This window comes from Taeniopygia guttata, chromosome 1A (assembly GCF_048771995.1).
Source record: "Taeniopygia guttata chromosome 1A, bTaeGut7.mat, whole genome shotgun sequence".
Taxonomy (NCBI): Eukaryota; Metazoa; Chordata; class Aves; order Passeriformes; family Estrildidae; genus Taeniopygia; species Taeniopygia guttata.
In genome coordinates this window covers 32,458,386-32,479,482 of record NC_133025.1, presented here as the reverse complement: position 1 = coordinate 32,479,482, position 21,097 = coordinate 32,458,386, and the positions used below count along the sequence as shown (strand labels likewise).

Sequence of the window (21,097 nt, the reverse complement as noted above, 5' to 3'; positions counted from 1 at the left end):
CAGCAACGAGGCAGCTGAGGGGGGCCTTGCTGAACTAAGAAGTTCCCAAACCTTTCCCTAGTAATTACTCCATTTCACTTTTCTATGTATTGTAAGAATAGTCATTTAAAAAATGACCGACGGCAAAGTAATGGGAAGAGTTTTTCCCTTTCAGATCTTCCATCAATCCATGAATTCCGGGTGAGCCGTCACAGCCTTCAGTTCCGCAGCCGCCGCGGTGCCCGGCCGGGGCCGCCCCGCGCACCATCATCAGCACATGGACTATTAAGTCAATGGAATTCATTGCCCCAGGATGTAGCGAGGAGAGAAGCTTGTGAAAACTCACCAAGGATTAGATATGTGTGTAGATAGCAAGAATATCCAGATCTGCAACTGGAAAACATATTTAAATCACAAAAGTCCTGATAAGATACAGGGGAAACATCAGACTCATCACTACTGGGGGAAATGACAGACAATGCTTGAAGGCCAGATCACTCCGTAATTACCTGCCTCAGAGTCTCATGTCTTCCCTTAATTTATCTAAGGCTGGTCACCGTCTCCGACAGGATACTGGGTTTAAGGTACGGCTTCCTAAAGCTGTGCAGCTGCCCGTAGAAGCAGATTCGCCTTTCCTGCACGCCCTCAGCCCGGCGTTCCTGCTGTCCCCTATGCCACAGCGTCGTCCCATGTGGGGAAGTGAGTCACATCAGCCACTTGCTGCCAGAGCAAACCCGAGACATAGGGATCAGAAAGGCGATACCTTTCCGCAACAGCACAGCCTCAAATTAAACGCATTTGAAGTTGCGCGTTTATACATCAGTTCCCGTGGTCTCAGTACTCAGCTAGAGAGTAATCTGGGACATTAGCTAACATCTCCTGTCCCTCTTCCTGATCCCCATTTCGCTGGTCCCTCACAAACATCTCATCTGCTGTGCGTGGCTGTTCCTATCCCAAGTCGGGGCTGAGTCTGTTTCTGCCAGTAGGTGCTCTTCCTGGACCGGGTATGCCTTACACATTGATAAAGTCACCTCAAAACTGGCAAAACAACTCACACCGAGAACTAAAACCGGTCAGTCAGTTTGGGAGGTGTTAAATCCTTACTTTCCCATCATCTCTGATTCTTCTGGATTTTCATATGGACTTTGGCAGCTGGCAGATTAGAAGGTATCATAGCTTTTAAAAACAAATAATTGAGTCTAACAGTGTAGATGCAGATGTGTCAGCTCTTGAGCCTACTTGTTGGCACTGTAAAGCCCTGTGGTATGCAAGATAGCTTTAAGTTGAATGCCAAGTTACTTCAATGCGACTAAAACGTATTTAAGTGCTTGCTGTAGAGAAACAAGCTTTGTGTTACCTGGCTCGCTGAGCCCAGACCCACGCCAAAAGAAAGTCACACCAGAGATCTGCTGGGCATGCCTTTGAACCTGTCCAAGACCCAATAACTCCAGTTTACAAAACTTTTGGAGAAAACACCCCTGTCCATGTTCACAGTTAAGATGAAGGATTTTAAGTGGCTTAGGTGTGATTAAAAATGGCATTTGTGTTTTCAAACTACAAAAGGATTTTTATATATTATCTACTGGCACACTTGATGGACTCCCCAGGAACAAGAGGTACTGTGTGTATAGCTTGTTTGCTTGGCTGCAGTCTCAAACCTGATAGTGTGTGGGTGGAACTTTAAGCTGGCAAAGAGGATCACTGAGACAACAAGCTGCTGCAACAGAGCTCAAGTTCATCTGTGCAAGATCAGTTGCAAGTCCTGGGCTTGAGTTTATATATTCCCTGGCAACAAGGCATGGCATTCACCTCATCTGTAAAGCATCATTTATATTGACAACACCAAATTCATATTATCATTTTCTCTAGCTGCAACAAAAAACAATGAAGAAAACATGTCTAAGTTTTCTGTGACCTATCTTCCAGTATGAGTTCAATCCTCCACTATAGCTCAGTTTTTAAGCTTACTAATTTTGACAACAGATTTTTAACTTTAATTTTTTTCATACGTGGCACTGAGCCAAACAATTCACATCAAGGTACAAACAGATGTGATGCCTTTCAGTGTTGATTTGTTTGGTGCTTGAAAGTAACAGACCCAAAACCAAGTATTTTTCAAGGGTGATACTTAAAGATCAATTGGTACCCCTGTGGATTTCACTGTCCTCTGGCACTCTCTGCCTGTATTTTTAAGGTTCCTCTCCCCTGACAAGAACTCTTCCACATTCTCAAATCGACTTTTTAACCTTACCTAGGTAAGACTCATTCAAGGCTCTTTGTTAGGTGCTGCACTGAAACCACTACAGTACAACACTTACACTACTTTTGGTTTATTCTGACAGGCCTCTTAAATAGTCAACAAAGAAAATGCAAACAGCACCTCATAAGGAAAATAAAAATAGCCTTGTCTCAAGATAGTAATAAGCTTTCTGAAAGCATACTTGTTCTTAAGGAGAATTATGGATGAATGATTAGGTTAAAAAAATTAATGTAGAAGCCAAGGAATATGGCACAGGAGTGAGATCCAAAACACAGATCACAGATCAAAACAGTTATTTCTCCTTCTGAGAAATAATTCAACCCTATGAGTAATTAAGCTGTCAAGGATCACACAGGCAGTTAGCAAGAAAAGGGAGATGCTTTTTTTAGATGAATCACTAAGTTCAACTAGCCAGTAATGCTACAAATGCACCCATGAAGAAAAGGAGAATGAGCTTTTTTTTTTTAATTACAGCTTGATGACATAGATAGAATTTCATAGTATTTTTAAACTGTAGCCAGTTAAAAGTGGTGGCTCAAGTAACACAACATAAAATAGTAATAGACACTCTATTTCAAAGCAAGAATCTCATTAATAAAACACGAATAAAAAGCAATCAGACAAAGATAAATGGTGTGACATACACTGATTTGTTGTGTAGGAGGAAAAAAAAATTAAATGACTATTCATTTCTAGGATAAAATTCAGTTTTAAATCACTTTGTGGTTTTGGAGACTCAGCTCAGAGAAATGAAATACCAAGCATAGATTCCACAGAAGTGAAAGCTGACTTCCTAAATGGCAAAACAAGTGTGAATAGGGCAAGAACTGGGACTTTGAACTACCCTAACTGAAATAACCCTTAGAACCAGACATCAAATTGCATAGAGGTGGATTGCTTCACAAGGCCCTGCAGCTTCATTGCTTTATTTGTATTAAAATATCACTTTATTGAAGTAATCAAAATACCTCAGGAAAGTATGGTTGAACAGGTTTACATGCTCTGAAGAATAACCAAGTACTTTGCACCATCCCTAAGTCCTTTAGCTAAACCGTTCTTAAAATGCAGTATGGTGCTGTAACAGCTCCACTATAGGCCATCCCTTCCAGTGTTTAAATTATTTATTGAGTTAGAAAGTTTTTATTAACATCTCATTTTGAATCCTTAACCCTGCCCATTTGTTTCTTAAAAAAAACAAAACAAAACAAAACAAACAGCTGTAGAACAGTTCATTGATGGTTTTTTAGAGAAAACTTTTGGGTATTTGAGGACTCTTTTTGTTCCTCCCATTCTTCTGCTTCCCAGACTAAACAAAGGGACAACTGATAAAACATCCTATAGAGTTTACATTAACTCCATTACCAACTGCATGATGTTTACATGTTTCTAAAACATCTCCTCAGCCCTCTGACAGAGAAACTGGGAGGAGTCATTGAAAAAGGAAAGCTGGAAACATTCACTTGGTCAGTAATTCTACTTTGAGGCTTGGGACCAAGATGCTCACTTTTGCACACAAACCTTGGTCTTCTCTCCAGGCTTGTGCCAGACTATGTCAAAAGCCATTGGGTCAAAGGAGCAGGAAAGGAAAAAACAAGGTACAGCATGGGTTGGAGGATCCTGTGGCATTTAAGACTACATTTCTATTATAATTTAAAAAGTAATGTGGAGATCTCAAGAGAAGAATTCCTCCTTTTCTATCTCCCCTTTTCAGTCTCCCCTGGCTGAAATCCTGTGAGGGTGCTTGCACACTCTGGCAAGCAGGACCTCTGGTGGGCAGCAGCCTCCCATGGGGTGAGAGCAGTGAAGGGAAGCAGGACATGGGCTGTGGGAAGGAAAGCTCATCACAGGGACTAAACTTCCTTACACCCTCTAAGTCTGCTTTAGTATCCCTCTAGTTTCACCAGTGCTTTTCAGGAAGAGTCTCATTAACAGCCCTAGCAGTATTTCATTCTAGCTGCTATGGATTTGCCAGATGACCCTAGGCCCTGGCTGTTTCAGGAACCCTTTTGGTCATTTCTGGGGTGCTGTGAGTCTCTCTCCCCCTCTCATTTTCTGCCTTCATATGTCTTTGCAAACCCTATCCCTGACCCCAGTAGTCTTATTGGCGATTAGTCCCTATGGGACATACTAAATCTTAAGATATGCTTAGGAGTGAAATCCAAAGGGTTTCCTACCAAATAACACATTGGATTTGGCTTCTGTTTAACACATTTAACTGGGAAATATAATTATTCCATTACGATATTTATTTAAATGATGCCCATATAACAAAAAACATGTCCTAAAAACAAGTTGCAGAGGAAGAAAGACAGCTTGTAACAGACTGTCCTTTAAAATCTGAATAAATAATCATGTGGGCTTAGTTTTTTCTACATTCCAGCTGAAAACAGTAGTAATTTCAAATGATCAAAGGAAAGCAATAAAGTTGAAATACAACCAACACAGAACATCCACTCAGGCCTGTAGTTTCCTTACACCAGTAAACTTTCTGTTTACTCATTTCTCCCATTTGTCTTGAATTAATAGCTCAGGTCTGTTTAGTACAATTGGCAGCAGTGACAATTATCCTTTGATTCATACCCCAGCAACTTGTTAATTCAAACAAGGTCATTCCAGCCACACATGCACATGAGTGCAGACTGAAAACAAACAGGAGCCAGGTAAACAACCTTTCCCCATTTCCTGGTGAAAAAAAGCCGTGGGGACAGGTACTAGTTATGGCAGTCACAACCTTAGACAGCATTATCAGGCATTCTTTTCTGGGCCTTCAAATTCTTGATTCTGCCCAAACCTTAAGCACCTTTGGTGCAACTTTTCATCCAAAATACTCTAAAAGAATGGGATATCTGGAAATTAAAAATAACCCATGTAGTTGCTTTCTTACATGTTTCCACAGTCTCACTCACCAGATCTCTGTTCTTCATCTATCATACTTGTACTGGTCAGATGATAACAGAAATCAGTAAGTTCACCTTTCCCATCCCAAGGGTTGTGCTCAGAGCAGTTAGAGCTACATTACTTTGAAGAGGGAGAGAAAGTAGATGGAACTAGAAGATTGTGCTTGTCTCCTTTTTTGTGATGCTACAAACATATGGCCACCTACCTAAATGCACAGTTTGACTGAAATCAATACAGCTATTCATAATTTCAAACATTTCTTTATCTGTTCTTTATCTTGTTGCTACCTACAGCTATATAGATAAAATGGTACCTTTCTGACAGTTTTGGAATTACCAACATCCTTGTGTTAGAGCCTGACAGCTTTCCAGAATCTTCTATACCTTTTTATCTCAAACAGGTATGTCATCAGTTCTACTTAGCAAGATGATTCAATGTTGTCCAGCATAAAACTACAAGTACAACCTTTCCCAAGGGACTATTTCTGCAGTTTGAAGACACTGACATGGAGTCTGGCCTCATCATGTGGTATCAGCACTCACATTTCCCACATCCTGCCCTGCCCCAAAACCCACTGGGACCAACTGAAAGACTCTCATTGCCTTTGAAAGGATCTTGATAAAGCAGTCCTTTGCTGTACTGGTGTGCATTTTCCTATCAGTTTTTTTGCAACCTAGTTAGGCAGAAGTGCTCTCCAAAACAGAAAGGTTTGTTAGCAATTTTGTTTTGTTCCTCTCCTGTTGATTATAGACTGCATTATTAAACAGGTGCTTTCTTGTCAAAGATCCAAAAAGGTAGATTTTATAATACGAATTATGAAAAAATATTTCAGACATATGAAATATGTTTAATCAAAGGGCTTCAGAGAGCTGTGCAAATGTACTGAATTGAGAATTGCTCTGCCTTTCACTCTCATTTCCAAGGCTGGATCAGGGATATGTCAGCACGTAAGAATTCAAAGGTGAGAGCCATGTTCCCTCTGGCAATCCATTCTCTGCAGCAATAGCCTTTTTAGCTTATGCTGTAGCCAGCCCCAACAATGTCAAATAAAGTCTATCAGGACCCAGATGTAGCCCAGAAACACCAACTCAATAAACAGGTAAATAAACATCCCTACTCACACAGTCCCATTGATGTGAATAGTCAGACATAAGTATAAGCCAAGGTTGGCATAAGGGAAGCTCAGAGGCCTGGGAGTGCTGTCATCCAATTCTCTGCAAGCACCCACGCCCTGCCAGGGTAAGCAGTAGGACTACTACACGGGAGAATATAATCTCAAGGAAATATTCTATAACAAAGTGTACAGAAAACAGACATTCTCCTACTTTTAATTCGGTTTCTAATTGCTAACAGTGTATAAAAATACTCGGGGCTGTAAAATTAACTAGGACCTTCTGTTTTAAGTATAGAAACCACAACTGTGGAAGCTCAGCATGCTTTGTGGATACCGAGAAAATATAAACCCTAATGCACTGTAGCTGCAATCTGATTCCCAGCATCTGTCCTCAAACTGGTGAATTGGTGGGGGTAGGGGCCTTCTGGTCTGGGAATCACATCCCAATTGTCATTTCCTAGACAAAGAACTAGAAATTGTCTTGTCATACTGTGTATGAGATGACATTTTGCTCTGTTTAATAAGTCGGACTGCAGTAGATCATAGAAATTCCCTAGAAGCTGCCCACACAAGTTTAGGACTTTCTACTAAATCATCTCAACAGCAGTCCATGAAGACAACCGTCCCAGAAAAACACTGCTGTTTGACAGGACAACAGATCTGACAACTTGTTTGCTGAAATGCCTGCCTAATCCATCCAGTCCACCCTTAGCTGGAAAAATCTGAAAACAATCGCCTTGAAGTGCAGTGGCCTGCACCTGTGGAGCCAGCCCAGCCTGCTGAAATGCTGGGGGCTGCAGCAGGGCAGCCCCGCTTGCCTGCTCTGCCTCCCGCTCCCCCAACAACGCGCAAGTCCAGCGGGCCATGGGAGGAGCTGCCAATGCAAGGGAACTGGGCTTTGGTCTCTACTTCTGCAGCGCTACGCAAAATCTACGTTTTCCACACTTTCAGCAGGATAGGACTGCCTTTGAAAATTCTGCCCTGAATCAAGCTTTCTCTTAGCTAAATCTCACTGACTTCATTCATATTTAGTCTGTGTCTTGTTCACTGGCTCAAGACCCTTCTCATTCCCACCTTTGCTATCATGCTCTTCCTCCCTCACTGAGACAGCACTGCTGCAGGGGGAGAAAAAAGTAGGACAGTTTGAAGAAGAGACAGGAGAGCAGCAAGTGGAAAAAGTTGGACATGAGAAATAGGCAAGTCAGCAAAGTAAAACCCAAATTAAAAAGGCAATACTTCAGAATAGAAGTAAGTTTTCCTCACCAGAATTCCATAAAATTCCAAAATGTATGTGTATGGAGATTTCTGGGTGGAAAAAGAGCACATGTTTAGGAAAGCTGAGATGTTTCTAATTTTGAAAGAAGATTTAGAGAAAAAAGCATACTGAAAAATTAGAAATTAAAATAATGAAAAAAAGTAATCTATGTGAAAGGCAGCTAAGGAAAGAATATGTATCAGGGCTGAGAAGATACTGGAGAACTAGAAAAAAGAAAATAAAAGGAAAATATGGTGCTTCTATTTTTCTTTCAAAATTATGGAATGACATGCACACAGCATCGCAAATCCTCAGTTTAGGAGATTTAACATATGGAGGGAAGAGAAAGGGAGGAAGTGGATGCTTTACATCAATGAGAAGTCCAGCAGAGCTGCAGATCACACAGGGCTGTAGCCTTGCCAGAGGCATCCTAGTTCAGTACAGCTCTTGCTCTCCTTTGCCTACATTTTATCAATCAGACATCACTTTGGGGGAAAAAAAAGAGGTGACCAGAGGAGAAAAAAGCAATATATGCACTTAAATGCAGTAGGAGCACCATTCCCACCCCGAGGGAAAGAAACCATTTATGCCCCCACAATCTACCACGTGGGTGAGGAGGTCAGAGCCTGAGCCCTGGGTTGATGCAGGGAAGTTGACATTATTTATTTTTATCTGTTTTATTAACAAAACCCCCATGATGTTATAAAAAATAAACACAAAGGAGATATATTTGGGTCTCAAAGGCATGTACTTGTAAGGTGGGAAATGCCTCTTTCATGACTGACTGCCTCAAGCTTAACATATTCCTGCAAACTCTTCGTGCAGGGCATGACCAAGACCCTCATTACTTCTCTGGCCTGCAGCAGAGTTCAGACATGGGTCAGTACTCAGGTCACAGAGGAAACTATAAATCTAGCAATTTATATACTTTTGTCTATTTGCTATAGGTAGTCTTTTATACATAACATGTACATGACCTAGAATTTAGAGGACTTGAGCTAACACTGCCAAATAATTCCATTTCCCATCTCAGCCCCAGGGTCTGGTGTTCTGAAAATCTTATTTTATATGTTAGTTCATTTGTGGGCTCTATTTTATAGCAAATCAATACATTTCCTTCAAAACAAACCCCAAAGGTTCTTCCAAGGGTAGTCAGCACCAGAAATCACATCATCGTGGCAGTGTGGAACTCCCCAGTCTTTTTCTGTATTTCACCATCCTCTTACACTATCCCAGCCAGTGGCACTCACTCAGCCCCCCTCCCTCACACTTTCCAGACACTTTGAATGGATAAAACATGCATGCCATATCCGGAGTCCACACATACAGGCGTGTAGGACACAGCCTGCTCTGAGAAATGTGGACCTGAGGTGCTTTATGGGACCTGGCCAGATGCCAGAGGTCACTCCCTAGGATGGAAGCCTTTGCCCACAGAGACAATCATGGCTGGCTCAGAAACGATGCTGCAACTACTCATTACTTTTCAGACTTAACTTTAAAAGAAAAATATTTGATTATTTTAATTTTACAGTCTTATGTTTACATTGTCTAGAATGTTAGGCTAAATGAATGTTTTCTAAAAACGAGTGTCTAAAACTTTTTTCCAGGAAAAACCCCATATCCCTACAAAATAAATTTATTTTCTTATTTTACTGAGCTTGAAAGGCTTGCACTCTTTCCTGTGATCTGAAGAGGAAGGATCTGAGGTTTTAGTGCTGTTGTAATCTGGATGGACATAAATGGTGGAAGAACATGTTAAAAATAGGTTTTATAGTGTAGAGATTTGAATGTTAAACTTTGCCAGTTGTGGGACACAGCAAATTGTACAGCAATCCTACAGAAGCAACATCTCTGGTATTTTCCCACCACAGCAATATCCAAACTCTAATGCCATGGCTGTAGATTGATTTTTTATGGCTTTAAAGAGTGTAAACTCTGAACTTCTGGAAACGAAAGTAGTTGTAAATTAAATATATTTTTTATAAAATCATATGTAATTGCTATCCAAAGCTTTCACTTCAGACACAGCCCAGACTGAGGTCACTTAGGTATTGCTCTTACAGAAGGCAGGGGTTTCAGTTTAGCACATGCAGAGGGGCTTTACACAGGAGCAGGCTGTATTTACGTGCTGCCTCTCCAGCATGACCTGTGCTTCATGAAAACTTGGTACATCCTAAGAAGAATCTGGGGGAAGGGAAGCAGAGGAGCAAAGCAGATGTGCCTAACTCGGGCTGTCTTACAAGCTATGGCTCCAGCATTTGGTACCAAGCATACGCTATATTTTCTACTTGAAAGCTGGCTGCCACTTCAAATGAAATGGTTTTTATGTGCTGCACTATAAAATTACACAGACACACAGACACAGAGGGCCACTCTAACTAGCTGTTTACCTCTGTGCTTCTACCACAGCACATAAGTTATAATTGGAGGAAGGAAACTCCTAGGAGATGTGAAGGCTTTAATTGTTTCAGTGTGCAGATGGTTTGCATTACAGCAAATCGACACAGCACAAGGTCAATTCATAGTTCAGTAATAGCTGTTTCAGCAAGTGAATTTAGTTTGTTTACATCTCTTCTGGGAAAGTTTTAACTGCTATGTAACTTATTTTATAGATATTTCTAGACTTAAGAAACACTGCAACAGGTGAAACTGGAAGAGCGTAGGTTGCCACAGCCATTTCCCTCATGTCTGATGCTTAGCAATTTTTAGAGCAGCTAAATATAGCTTTTTTGCTACAACATTTGAACAACATGTTTCATCATGTTCTCTTTTCTGTCACTGACATAGAAATGCTCTGTTACAGGCTCACAAAGACATCTTCCCACAACTCCAATTTCCTTTGCTATATTGAGATGTGCCACACAACCTGTGCACCTAGAGACTGAAGTACAACTCAAGTAGTTACTCCTGCCCTTAACTGAGGGCCTCAATCTGAGCTGCCTCTCTCTGAGAAGTTTATGTTCCTTTTGCACAGGCAGCTCAGCTGTTCCTGAGGCAGCTGCTGAGCCACCTCAATTTAGGGCTTAGATGGTTAGGATAAACTGGAACCAAATTTTTTTTCTCTCTTTTTTTTTTTTTTTTTTTTTTTTTTTTTTTTTCTTTCTTAATAGCACCAGGCTGAAATCTGCCACAGTGGAACAGCTGCCTCATCAGCTGAGCCATCCCTCCAGGCAAAATATAGCTTTCCAAGAGGAAAACAAGCTGGGTACTGGGGCAGTGGGGAACTACCATAGCAATACCAAGGTAAGATGTCATTGGTCAGAACTTGAAAAGCTCCGTGTAGGAGAGGAACACAAAGTACACTGGGGCACAAAGCACCAGACTGCATGAGCCACAAGCACTTCCATTTATGCCATTTACCAGCTGGGTCACAGATCTGTCTGGGTAGCTGCCATTACAAAGGCAATGCCACCAATGCCAACTGTGAAAAATCTGCATCTGGCATGAACAGTGCACAACTTTTGTTTTAAAAAGGATGTTCTTTGTTCCTCACACCTTGTCCTTGAGTTCTGCTGGTCAGTGCTTGTTCTCATTAGCCATACTCTGTCTCCATCATTCACCCCCTACCTCTTCTCCCACAGGAGAAGTGCCAGACCCTCACATAATCACAGGGCAGCACTGCATCTTCTTCATGTGTGCACTCAGTGTCAGGAGTGCCAGACCTGGAGTGCAAACCACAGCAACACGTTGTCAAAGAGAGGTTATGTTCATGCGGCTCAACAGATGTACAGATGCATGTCCATATGTGCAGGTAACTTAACACTGTGGGTGCTCCTCCCGTCCTCTGACATGTAACCACATTAGCAGAGACACAGGGTAATTGAAAGATGGGTTGGACCTCAAAGACACTGAGTGGTAAGTGAATTTGCAGTCCTACATGCAGACCTCAAAACATGTCAGAAACATCACTCGTGATAGCAGCAGAACAATGCTAAAGAGCTCATGCTCTGTGCTGTACTCATTGGTGTATTTACCTTCACTTTCTTTGGGTCTGAAAGTCTTTCTAAAAACTCTTTGTTTCAAAGACCTGTTTTTAAATTAACTTACAAAAAGTCTGCAAAACTTTGAAAAATATTTTTGCAGCAGAGGTGTGAGTATTTGAAACAGAGAGGCACATCAACACTGCAAGCCATACCTAAGAATTTCACATCTGTATCCTGGAAGCAATCTCCTCCCACAACCCTGCCACGCTGCACTCAGTGGTCCTTGATGTGGCCTTAACATCTGCTTCAGCATCTGCTCTTTCAGAGGACCTGCCCCTGTGTGCTTGGCTGCTTTCAAGGCCTCGATTGCTCAGGAGGGCTGGCAGCGCTCGCCAGTGCTCTGCGTCCGCGCAGATGCCCTTACAAGGCAAGGCAGCCATCGCCCCTCTCCTCAGCGAGCCTCCAGCAGCCACATCCACCACTGTACATCCTTGATCCAGCTTTCCTGCGTCCATTTAAAATAACTTTGGGAGGCAAAAGGCAGCCCAAGCTTTAGGTCTAATTCTTCATGTAGATGATAAGCTGTGGTGCACTTACAGGACAGTGAATAGAGTTTGTCTAGCTCCTAACTTGGACAAGAGATTGCAGGCTCTGGGCCAGAAAGCATGCAGCTGCCAAAGTTAAGCAGGCAGCTGTAATCAGAGCAAACTGCCTCTAGCAGCCCTGCCAACAGATTCTGCAGGTCAGCTATTGAAATTATTTGCACATCAGCATATTTCAAATTTTGAATGCAGCCTTTTGTGAAAGATCACAGTGAGAGCATTTGTAAAGAAGGGGTTGTTCTTGGACAAAAACAACTTCCTAAAGAATCCGTTTCCTTAACATCAAAAAGGTGAAGGTTTTCCTAAAACTGGCACCAAGAGCATATCTGTGACATGAAGATAATTACTGGAAGTAACCAGTGAGACTGCCAAATCTGACTACAGCAGAACTGCCAGATTTTTTTCCTTCTTAACGGATGCCAAAACATACAGGTGACTTACAAGAAACGAAAGTGTGGAGAAGAGTGTAAAATAAGACTGCTCTTACACACAGCGCTTTAGCACAGTCTAGAGGACTTGTCTATGAAATGCTGCCAGCAGTTGGACTGTGCCCAACTCATCTTAAAATTCAGATAGCCTGAGGGTGGGTGAGATTGAGGCTCACATATTTCCCTCATATCAGAGGCCCCATGGCTCAGGGATGTGTACTGACTTTCCATCAGGCAATCTCAGTCCAAAGAAGGCTCAAAACTGCAAGTTGAGGATACTTTAAAGAAAAAAAGAAAATGGATGTTTACAAAGTGTTAGTGAAACTGGATCTCTTGCAGCAAAACTCTGCTTTTACTGACTCTGCTAGACCCTACATCTCCTTTTTCACTGTCTAACCTAATGCCATGATCCTCAAGAATCCCCAAGAGTAAGGCTGCTCTGGGAGGTCTAGACAGCTTGATGTGACACAGAGGGATACAAGAATAAAAAATCCAGATGGCTCATGTCAGCCCCTCTTGGTCCCTTTTCTGTGTATCTCTTTCCCTGGCAGGGGTCCTCTCTCTGGCCCCACATGGGGGATGTACACATCTGACAGGCTGCTCCTGCACTGCGTGGAAGGACCTGGCAGCAAAGGGGTGAAGCCAGCAGCCCGGGATGTGGGTTAAGGCAGGGCAAGTTGTGGGAGCTGTGCAGCCCAGTACAGCCTGGCAAGTTCCTGCTGGGTGATGGAGCTTGGGATCTCAGAAAGATGGTTCAGCCAAAGGAGAGGACTCCTGACCTACCCACAAAGGATCGTGTTAAGGAGACTTCTCAGACAGACAGCAGCTGCCAAATGACAACTGAAAGTGTGGATCCTAGGTATTTTCAAAACACTTTTTTCTTCTTCATTCACTCCAATATATTCTTCCTGTCTTTAGTTACATCTGCTGATTGTGGTGAAAATAATATGAAGAACTCAGTAAAATCATAGTTCACAAATGCAAGTGCCAGAGATTTTATTCCTTCTACTCTGTCTTACTGAGTTAACTCTGAATTTACCTCCATCTGTAATCCTCAGTTTTAAGAAATCAACCTTGCTTTCCTTCCCCAAATAATGGATTCTTTAACAAATTCAGGGATATTCATAGAAGTTACAGGTAAAAATAAAGAAGAAACAATCAAGTTCTCAGAACTCACAACTCTGTGTCACCTAGTGCATTCATTCACCCATAACATTTTGCAAGAGTTCATCCTCATTGTGGTGATAGGTAAGGAACACTACTCACAACCATTTCTAAAACCAACTTCTACCTCTGACTGCCCAGATTAAGACATATTTTTAGGTAAAACAAAATAGCAGGTTTGCATACTGTGGGCAACTTCCTCCCTGCAAAACAAAGAAGAAAAGAAAGCTGTAGGGAAAAGACTAAAAATTAAATCAATACATCTGAAAACCAAGGCCAAATTGTCTTGCTGAAGACCATATCTACTCAGTCATTAGTAGAGCAAGGACTGCAAATCTGGCTTCCTCAGTCCATGTTTCATGCTCTAATTCTCACCTCCAACAACCTGCTTTATAAAAATCATAAAACCTTACTGATTAGTCATATATGCAGATAAGGAAATCTCTCTTCAAGGTTATTGTAAAGGAAAATATTACTCAGGATGGCAAAAGGAAGGTCAAGGGAAGAGAACAATGCAAATGGAAATCAGAAAAACACTGGAAAGCAGTATTCCACTAAACCAAAGTTCATGAGTACTGGGAAATATAAAAGTAATGTTCAGCTTTGTGATACGCTGGTCTTTCTGCCCCAGAGGATAATGCTGCAGAATTTTCTGATAAGAAATTGTGACAGAAAAGCCTAATGAAATTAAGACAACGTGATTTTTATCCTGAAGTCAACTAAGTGAGGTCCAGGCAGGATGCATGGTACTGACCTCATCTTGCTGCCCCATGTTAACCATCATCACTGCTTTGTTCTCACCTATGATTGTAAAGCAAAATAATCAATGATGGTATTTATCTTCCTGTAAACACACACTCTGTCAGAAAAGACAAAGCCTTAAAAGGGGATTTACCATGGCTACAATACACACTTGCAAGCATCAGCAGGGGAAAAGATGGAGGAGTACAGAGCATGATTTAGGAAAATCAAGTAATTGTATTCAGTTATCCATCTTACTGCAACACATCAGCAGACAAAATACCTGGAACAGGCATGTGCAGGTTTCCAAGGGTTCACTAATTGAAATACATGGGTCTGAAGATCCCTTGGGATCCTATGATGAAAGTTTTCTTCTCAAATGCAAAAGGGAGGTAATTTTTCCATTTTTCTCTAGGAGTTATCCAAATAGGGCAGGCATCCAGAGACCAGCCAGGTTTATCTTCTCAGGAAACTGTCCAGTGTCCAAGCATCATGGCTCTAGCATCATCTGGGCCAGGAGCTGATCTAAAATTCATCCATAGGAGGGGCCTCTTGATTAGGAATCATGGCACAAGTCATAATTAATATGAAGGTCACAGATGAAAAGTGATCAAGACGCAAAACTACTGTTGAATCGAAAATCCCAACTGGGACATCACAAACATAATGTAAGGTGTGTATCTTGAAAGAAATGGGAAAGGGACTTTATCTAATTTTTTTTTTACATAATTTGTGAAATAAGCATTCAGAATAAAAACAACAAAAAACAAACCAACCCAACACAAAACCAATGACAACTGATCATCAGCATATTATTTGTAGAACAAACCAGATCTGAAAAGCTTGTAGGAGTATACATTTTGTATCTGTGCCTCTGTGTTCCCAAGAAACTATACAACAGCCTTTTGTACCCAGGCAGCTTTTTTCACTTGGCTGTAAAATATCATAAGGTCTTGGGAAGCAGAGGTGCTGAATCAGCAGTGGACCTATGCTGCAGGAATGGAGGCTTACCATAGCTGAAATAAAAAAGGAGGAGGGAACATGACAAACTAACTATTGCTTGAGATCTCCTGCTACTGCTAGGAGAACCCAGCATGTTTTGATCTGAGGCAGCCAGCTACTTCTTCATGCTTTGGGTAGGAACAAAGACACTACTCTGCAGAAGTTTAACTAGTAAGACTTCATTGTCATGCATTTAAATGGCATACAACTGGTGACAGTTTCCCCTTTCCCAGTAAGAATATTGAAACATTAACTCTACATCACTGAATTTTTACACAACTATATAAACTATTTGCAGAGTAAATTGAGAAGGTTTAAGTTCTTATCCCCAGTTCCTGTGAAGCACACTGATATGAGAAAACATATACAAGAATGGAGCTTCGCTGTAGAATGAGATCCCTTGGAGAAGGGAAACACAGAGTGCAGCACAGGCACATAGCTGGGGAGAAACTGAGCTGCCGAGAACAAGTGGGCTCTTCTGCACTGAGGAAGAGTCTGGAGGGCAGCTTTTAGGCAGTGTCACCAGTTAGAGGAAGCCATGAATCGGTATGAAAAAATGCTACCTGCTGTCATTTGATTCCTGTGCTCTGGGAAACAAGACTTTTCATTTCTGTAAGAAAAACAAACAGAACAACATAGGGCTCTCTTGTCTACTTGATTTCCCAACAGCTGTCTTTGTTACTGTTAGTTGGCATGCTACTTGGATCAAAGACTGGGAACAAATATTTTCCTATCTTCACCCAGCAATGTTATCATTAAAAATAATCAAAAACCACTCCCCACCTTCCTTCCCCACCAGGGAAGGTTTTGCATCATGCCCTTCCTGCACTGAGTCAAAAGGCAGCAGCAATCTCTTCTGTGTATATTTCCAACAGCTGCTAATGCCATAAGTCAAACAAAAAGGCTGAAACTCTATTAAAAAAAAAAAAAAAAAAAAAAAAGGCAGATAATGTGAAGCTGGAAGAGTATTTGAGAACATAGGTTTCCCAACAGCTCTGACTTTCTTTTCTAATCAGTTCTCACTGCCATCTCGTTATTTGCTCAGGGCAGGTCTACATGGGATTAAGTAGTCTGCATCATATCACAAGCCCAGCTACATTCCTGAATATTCAAATGCAAAATAAAATCAGCCTCTTGAGTAGGTGCACTAGAAAATGTCTGATATTAAATATCTCTTCAGCCCCTTGTTATACTTGACAACCAGTCACCCCTTTACCCCTGTGGATTAAAAGGTTAGGACAAAATCTGTCATGGCTGCTGGTAATTCTATTTAGACTGAGGTGTTTAATGGATATGAAAAACATAATCAGGCCATGAAGGGTAGAATGAAAGCCACTGTCACTCTGTTTGCCAGCCTGTCTCTAACTGAAAGGCAAAGTTCAGTACTCCATCTGTCGTTTACAGCATATGGACTTCTGAGAAAAATCAGTGTTAGGACTTCACTGAGACAGAGATTTGCATGGCCCAGCATTTACACGCCATTTAACAATTTCCCTACCAGTGCTCATTTTCTTTGCATGTTTTGAGGGTTCAGTAAGGCACTCAGGACACTATAATGATCAGTGATCTATCATCCAGCAATTGTGCAGCTTCCATGAACAATCTACTCTACAATATAAATCAACAAAATACACATCTTCAAGCACACAAGTTTTGATGCAACATCCATTTGCCTTCCTATGCCACATCAAAACCAACTGTCCTAGTGGTTGCTGTTCTGATCTGCATGTTGAAAAATCTACCCTGAAGATAAGACAGAAATGTTCTCTGATCCCTCTGCTGCCAACTGTCACAAGCCCAAGCCTCGGGTTCCACACAGAACTTAACATTTTAGAGGATCAGTTCTCCTTGAACTTTTTCTCCAACATGATTCAGCAATGCTATTTGAATACTGGAGAACCACCTGGAACATACAGGACCTGCAAGCCTGTATTACCTGTATTAAATTAGCAATGTTATCATCTGTGCTCTGCTGAGCCTGCTGAGATACCGGGAAGATATTAGTAACATTGAATTAGGAAGAAAATTGGCACAATAAAAAAATACAGTAAGTATTTTACATCCTACACCTGGCACAACACTGACAGCAGTGGAAAGGATTTGAAAAAATATTAGAAATAAATAGTGGAAAAAGAACATTGATCTTAAAATGACAGGTGACAAAATGGCAGGTTGAGACTGGCTACATTTTAGGGAAACATATTTTCTAGGAAAACAATACAGACCTCTTGAATTTGAAAACACCTAACTGTACAAAAAATCAAAAGCACATTTTAAATGTTCCCCTTGTCTAACAGGAGCATTTTCCTCTAATTTGAAGCCTTCTTGCTTCTTCAATGGAACTAGAAAATCAGAGGTGTTTGACAACATTGATCTGGTTGGTAAACAACTGATAACTGACCTTCTCTATGTTTCAGTAACGTGTGCCTTAAGCAGTGACCTTGTTACCTTTCTGTTCGAAAGGTTGAGCCTGAATATTGACCAAGTACTTAAAATGGAAAGAAACCCCCAACAAGCCAATTTTAAGAAAAAATATTAAAGACATATTTACTGATCAAAATGTGTGGGTTTTTTAAGTTTAAAAAACATAATGGCATACAAACACAATTCAGATTGCTTCTGTCGCTGAAAATTTCCACCAGGAAGCTGAAATTTATTCTGTTAAAAATATAAATTCTAATGCTAAGTCTATTTGGTGATATGATGATACAAGTGTCCTCACCACGTGCCCCATCCAGTCTTTACTTACTGGGCTTTGAGGTCTACTTTGAGTTCTAAAACCCTCTCCTTGTTTAAATGTGTCTTTTGGATTCATCCTATTTGCAATATTCAACTACTGTCTCAGTCCCCATCAACCCAAGCATTTGCTCAGTGTGCCCAAGGAAACCCAACAGACTATTCCTTGATGCTTGTGCCAGAGCATACTGAAAAGTCCCAAATATCTGATAGAGCAAATACAACTCTATAAAATGTTACAATTATTTTATGATTTAAAGACCTTAAGTCAGTATTGTGCAAAGCCCATTTTAATAATATTCCTGTGAGGGAGAGTTGCAAAAGGTAGTTCCCCAGGAACTGTTGTGGAAAGTCTCAAACTATTTTTTGAAAGCTTAGAGCTAATTTCTAGTTTATATACTTGATCAAATCTTTTATTTTTGCCAAATGTATTTTCCTAATAGTAACCTGAGCAATATTGAAATTAGAACTGAAATCAGCTTCAGTTTTGGTTTAAAAGCTTACGCAGTTACTGTCAAAATTTAAATCTTGCTTTGCCTGCCAAAACAAACATAATTCAGTTTTCCTCTTTTCCTTTCAGCTACTACCAAGCATAACCACATTTAACATAGATTTTAAATATGTGAGCCATAAACCCCATACCCATTGTACAAAGTACACACCATTACCATGAATTAGTAGAGGTAAGCAATCAATAACTCAAAGGTAGCTTTCATTATTAATCAAGAACTGCACACACCTACATTATGATATTCTTCTCTGTGTTGTCAGTTTTTTCACAATGGGTTATTTTTGAAGAAATGTTCAACTACCATATCTTTTAAGGCAAGGAACTGAAACTACTTTCAGTTTCAGGTACATTTAGGCGACAACCTCAGTGGCCTTCCAAGTCCAGAAGTTTCTGTATTAGCACTGTGAGAACCTCTCATTCTTCTCCATGGCATTCATGCAATTTGAAGCAACCTGGGGGATGTTGTTATTCAAGCCATTTGCAACACCTTATATCTCTTTCTATACTTTACCAACTCCCTTAGGTCTTGTACAAACTTCAACTCTGAATGCCCTCTGTCTTTGAGAAAATTTGAGCATAGTGAGACCTCTTCGGGAAGGCTTGTCAACTTGAAGAAGAAAATTAATTCTATTTGTGACTTATGAATAAAAAATTGTCACTTTTTGATTCATAGGATCATAGAAAAATAGGAAAATATCAAAATCCACATAAATGGCTTTGATACTTAGACTTTTGAGAAGGCCATGGCATGTCAGTCAGATGGTGTGCCTGTAGTCGGCAATGTGGTAGCACAGGAGACAATTGCTGGAAAGGAGCTTTTTTTATCCCACTCTGCTCTGTGGAAGAAATTGGCAACTCTTTCCCCAGCTTTTTCTGAGTGCTCTGTTACAAGATAACAGAGAACCTATATACATAATTTCCTCTTTAATCTCTATAGGAAGTCTGTTCAGGAGGGAAACATCTAGGGCCACACAATTTTCACCTGAGCCATATATTTCTGCCATTGGGTACTTGCAGTATGTTTGACATTGTGAGTTTCATTTCCCTGTATTTAACCCCGCAGCCTTAGCGATCTGTAAGAACAGCTTCATCATGGCATTTCCTTGACCTTTTTATAATGAAATATTTATGTGTGTATATACACACATTCAGAGAAAGAAGCTCAAAAATTAGGCCTTTTGAGCTCCAACGACTTGTTAACAATGTCAAGCTGTGTGACCACATTCCAGATTCTGAGACTGTTTGAGCACTCATGTGTGCACCCAAGTGCTCCGGTTGCTGGCAGAATTGCACAGAAGGGAAATCCACTGGAAATCTGTAGACTCCCTTTGCAAAATCAGCAGTTAAGAGCCTGTAAGAAATTCCTCTTTCCTATAAGGGAAATCTTAAGCCTAGATTCTCAAACTGTGTCTCAATGTGACATTTGTTCAAGGTTATTTGGAGTTTAAGGTGTTCCAGCCACATCATAAGATCCAGTCCCTGTTGTGCTGACAGCACTGTTCACAGGCTGTGTTGAGAACTGAAGAGCTGATTGGGCTTTGCAAGGACAAAGGTTAGAAGCTACAATATTTTCCTGACCCATTGTGAAAAAGCATTGTCCAAAACCAGCAGTCCTGGTGCCAGTGGGAGTGGAAGAGCAAGGGGAACATGGAAAATGTATGGGCATGAACAAGCATTCAGGACCAGGAACTACAGCAGGGCGCCGAGCTCTGCTGCACTTGGGGCATCACGCGGTCACTGCAGCAGAATGAAGGGCAGTTTATATCACCTGTATCAAGCAGGATATACATCACACTGACTGACCAATCTGAAATGGTGTTAGGTCATAGAGAGTTAGAGTGCAAAGCATTGGCTACTATCATCACAAAATAATATTCTCCATATTTGAAGGAGCTTATGCAAATACAGAGGTGCCATGACTCTTTACAAAAAAAGATCTAACCTGTACCAGCACAAGAGTGCCAATATAATGACTTCAAACTAGTGCTTTAGTGTCTTAAAAAAAACAAATGCACTCCAAAATAAAACATCCCAGGAAGAAAAGGCACAAAGCCCAGGACTGTGCTCTGTTAGAAAGTCATCCCTCTCTATAAATACTAAAAAGTTTTAGTATTCCTGCAAAATCCCTTCACAATTTAAATGGACGTTCACTGTAGGGGTGAGACATTCCCAAATACATGTGTGATCGTTGCAACTCTGCATTTGACTAGCATAGCTCATGCAAAATTAACTGGTTTTGCATGCCATGTGATTTTCAAAGCCACGATATAGATAAAGCAAAAGCATGCATCACTGGGGGAAGTTCTGTGCCAAGAATCTAATGCCTATTTTAGCAAATTATGTAGGGCAACGCACAACTCTGTAAAAGACAGCAAGTGGTGCTGAGAATCCAAAGTCCTAAATAAAAACCCTTCATAATGTTTACTTAAGAAAATCTCTGCTTTGATCCAGTAGACTGAGTGTGTTAGGTTGGCTCTTGGAGTG

The 21,097-nt window shown here is 40.9% G+C and overlaps 1 protein-coding gene across 4 annotated transcripts in view; it reads right to left on the bottom strand.

The window, feature by feature from the left end:
- Nucleotides 1-21,097, bottom strand: part of RASSF3 (Ras association domain family member 3) — a 102,648-nt gene that overhangs the window by 51,976 nt on the left and 29,575 nt on the right. The gene's annotated exons all lie outside the window — the stretch shown is intronic.